The following is a 3,786-nucleotide window of genomic DNA, read 5'->3' as shown; positions in this document are numbered from 1 at the left end:
GACAGGAGACAGGGTTTCAAAAGAAAATTTTAACATCTGGTTAATGTTCCTCCAGAGCCAAGAGCTATGCAGAGATATAACAGCAACCTCCGCTTTTGTAACTTGCTTGCTTGCGAGCGTATAGAAGGGCTAGCCTGTGAGCGTTCGGGGCGGCTCTCATCTGCAGCTCTTCTGAGCACCGTGTCTCCGGGACACATCGAGAGTCCGCCCCTGCGCAGGTTAAAAGAGTTGGCCATTAAAGTAACATCTCTGTAAACGTCCTGAAAGTCTCCGAATATCTGTTTCTTGCGTCGGTGGGTGCAACATTTTGGAGGCCCCAGCGGGATCCTCCCTAGGCGGAGGTCTGGTTCGGACACTGAGAGGAGGACGCTGGCTTGAGCCAAGTAAGTACCTGGGAGGTTCCTCTTTTCTGTGTCTGGGCTCCAGAGCGAAGTATTGCCTGAGGTGGTAGGCGGGACGCCGCCGGTAGTCCACCCAGGCCACCCTGGCCAGGATGCCACCCGTGGACCTGGTTTCTGTTCTGTTCAGGTTGTGACCGGTCACGTCAGGGAATTTCTGCGCCGCATAGCGCACCGGTGTGTCTGAGTCTGAGTGCGGCCGCTTTCGGTTTGAATGTCGAGAGTGCGAGACGACCAGTTTTGCCTGAAATTGGTCTTTCTGTTTCTGTGTATTGTCTGGGCTTTGTTCGTGTTTGATAGTATCATTACAGGAGACTCCGAGAGAATGGGTCAACAGGAGTCCGCGCCAGGCAGCCCCCTCGACTGCCTGTTGAAGAATTTCTCCGACTTCCAGAGGAGGGCAAGGGGCTACGGCGGGCCACCACCGGACCCCGAGTTCCTCCGAACCCTGAGTCGACTAGAATGGCCGACCTTCGATGTTGGGTGGCCAAGTGAGGGTACCTTTGATCTGCCCGTTCTGTTTGCCGTGCGGGCAACAGTATACCGGTTCCCCACCCGGACCAGTTTCTGTATATTGATGTTTGGGTAGATACAGCCACCGAGCGCCCAGGCTGTATACAGAAATGCATGCGGGGAAATAGGAGAGGGAAGAGGACACTCTGCCTGGCGGCCAGGGCTAGTCAGAGAGGCAGCGGGAGGCGAGGTCCAGGCAGAGACCCGTCAGTGAAACAGCCTCCTGCTGCGCCTAGACTCTACCCCGTGCTGCCAGGGCAGCCAGAAGATCCCCTAGATCCTGTAGTAGCCCCTCCACCCTATAACCGAAGGATGGACCCAGATTCTTCCCGCCAAGATGGAGGCGGGCCCACGAGCCGCCGCATACCAGGGGTGGGGCGCAGTATGGTGGAGAAGAAAGGGCGGAGCCCTTGGCGCCGGGGGAGACTGCGGCTGGCAGGAGGGAAATAGAAGACATTCACCCCTCTCAGCCCCCGAATTGGGACCCCAATACCACGGGAGGAAGGGATGCGCTCCTCCAGTACCCCCGAACCTTATTAAGAGGGCTTAAGGCAGCTGCTAGGAAGCCCACCAACTTTGGGAAGATTAGTGAAGTGATCCAGGGGAGGGAGGAATCTCCCGCTGCTTTCCTAGAAAGATTACTAGAGGCAGGTGGGGGAGTTCTTAGGAGCAATAGGATATTGCCGCCTCTGGATTCTAGGGTTTGCAGAATTGGCTAAGCCTCTCCGTGAACTTACGAGGGGAAAAGAGGGAAATATAACTTGGACTGAAAAAGGGAACCAAGCCTTTGAGGCGCTTGAGGCAGCTTTGGTATCTGCACCTGCATTGGCCTTGCCAAATTTAGAAAAGCCGTTCCAGCTGTTCATGGCAGAAAACGGAGGCATTGCAAAGGGAGTGCTGAGCCAGGCTTTAGGATCCTGGAGAAGGCCCGTGGCCTATTTGTCCAAGAGATTGGACCCAGTAGCCTCAGGGTGGCCAGCCTGCTTGCGAGCTCTGGCTGCCACAGCCATGATAGTGAAGGAGGCCAGCAAGCTCACCCCTGGACAGAATTTGCAGATAATTGGGGAGCATCATATAGAGAGAATTCTGAAATCCTCTCCTGATCGCTGGTTGTCTAATGCACGGCTAACTCAGTACCAGGTGCAGTTGCTGAATCCCCCAGCAGTCCAGTTCCTGAAAAGCGCAGCCCTGAGTCCAGCCACCCTGCTGCCAGCCCCTGATCCAACCATCATGCAGAGCTGCCATGAAATATTAGAGCGGGTCACAGGCGTGCGCCCAGACTTGCGGGATGAGGCATGCGAAAAACCAGAGCTCATTCTGTTCTCGGATAGCAGTAGTTTCCCAGGGAAGGGCAGCTGTACACGGGGGCTGCGGTAACCACAGAAACTGAAGTCATTTGGCAGCAAGCCCTGCCAAAAGGAACTTCAGCCCAGAGGGCGGAGTTGATAGGGCGTTTGCAAGGTCTAATCTTCAGAAAGCTGCAGGATGTCCCTGCATATCTAGGGACTTTGAGTGGAAGATGCCTGTACTGGTAGGGACTTTTGGCTGCCACATACCGAGTTTAACTACTGAGTTTAAGTATAATCCTTCCCAGCGTGGGAAAGGAGCAGGGATTAAAAAAAGGGGGGGGGATTGGAATTAAATCTGGATAGGCAAAAATATGTAGAAAGGTTATGAAAGTTTTAAACCTGGAGGAAAGGAAACCTCACCTACTTGTTTTCTAGTTTTATGGGAATGTGGTTTCATTTTGCTTCCGTTTCTGATCAGAAACCCCCTGTATCTGAACACCTAGTTAGGGTCACCTGAAGACCTGTTGAGGGTCACCTGAAGACCTAGCGAAGGTCGCCTGTAACCGGTTGGAGAGAATGCCTTTGCCACTCGGGACCCAGGAAGGGTCATTTGGGCCTGGTGTGTGTTTCAGCCTGAGGCAAAGGAGCATGTCTCTGCCAAGAGACCGGACCTGAATGGCATGTCTCTGCAGAGGCCCCAGTAGACGATGCACCGGTGCAAGAGGATGCCTCTACCTGTGTACTGTTCTTATAGAACTCTGTCTGTGTTTTGGATTTTGCTCTGTATCGTCTCTGAAAAGAAAATTGAGAAATCCAGGGATAGTTAAGACTTCACACTCTGTAGGAAAGTGAACAAGGGAAAGTGCAAGATATGTAAATGAAGGTGTATAAAAGGATACAAAAGGTTGGTAGATGTTGCAGAAGGTCTGTGGGAAGCTGTAAAGATAAAAGAGGGTTTGTAAGAAGGTGTGTAAAAGGTTATAAAAGTTTGTGAAAGTTTTGAAAAGAAAGTATGTAGGGCCAGTAATAGAAGGTATAAAGCATGAAGGTGGCAATCTTGGTGAATATCAGAAGGAAAAGGATTTTCCTTCGCACTTGGTATTTTTCTCCCTACCTGATCCCTCCAGAACTTGGCATTCTGAAGAGTAATGACATAAGGTTTCTCTGCATAAATCCACTAAGACCAGTCATTAATAGTAGTTTGTTAACCGATACTTTGACTAGAATGTCACGCCTGAAGGAGGCATGTCTGGGTTCTGGTTGTCACCAGGAAGCCCTGAGGAACTGGGATTGACTTGCGAAGCTAGCAAAAGCCCGCGAGAAGAAGCCTGGTACCTTGGTTGGTTGTGCGGTTCGTGGCAGTCTTTCCAGGGAAGGAACGGAGGTTGCTTTCCTGAAAGATGGCTAAAAAGGAACCTGTAGGCACAACGGAAGCCTCAAGGATTTAAGTAAAACGACTGGTACAGGCGAAGCCAGGTGGCAGATGTGTGGCTCTGCTTCTGTGCCCCGAGGGGCGTACTAAAAAGTCAGTCTAAAGGTTCCCTGTATGAGTTCCAGCAAAGCGAACTTAAAGATCATAGGTGATC

This window comes from Desmodus rotundus, chromosome X, assembly GCF_022682495.2.
Source record: "Desmodus rotundus isolate HL8 chromosome X, HLdesRot8A.1, whole genome shotgun sequence".
Taxonomy (NCBI): Eukaryota; Metazoa; Chordata; class Mammalia; order Chiroptera; family Phyllostomidae; genus Desmodus; species Desmodus rotundus.
This window is presented reverse-complemented; position numbering follows the sequence as displayed.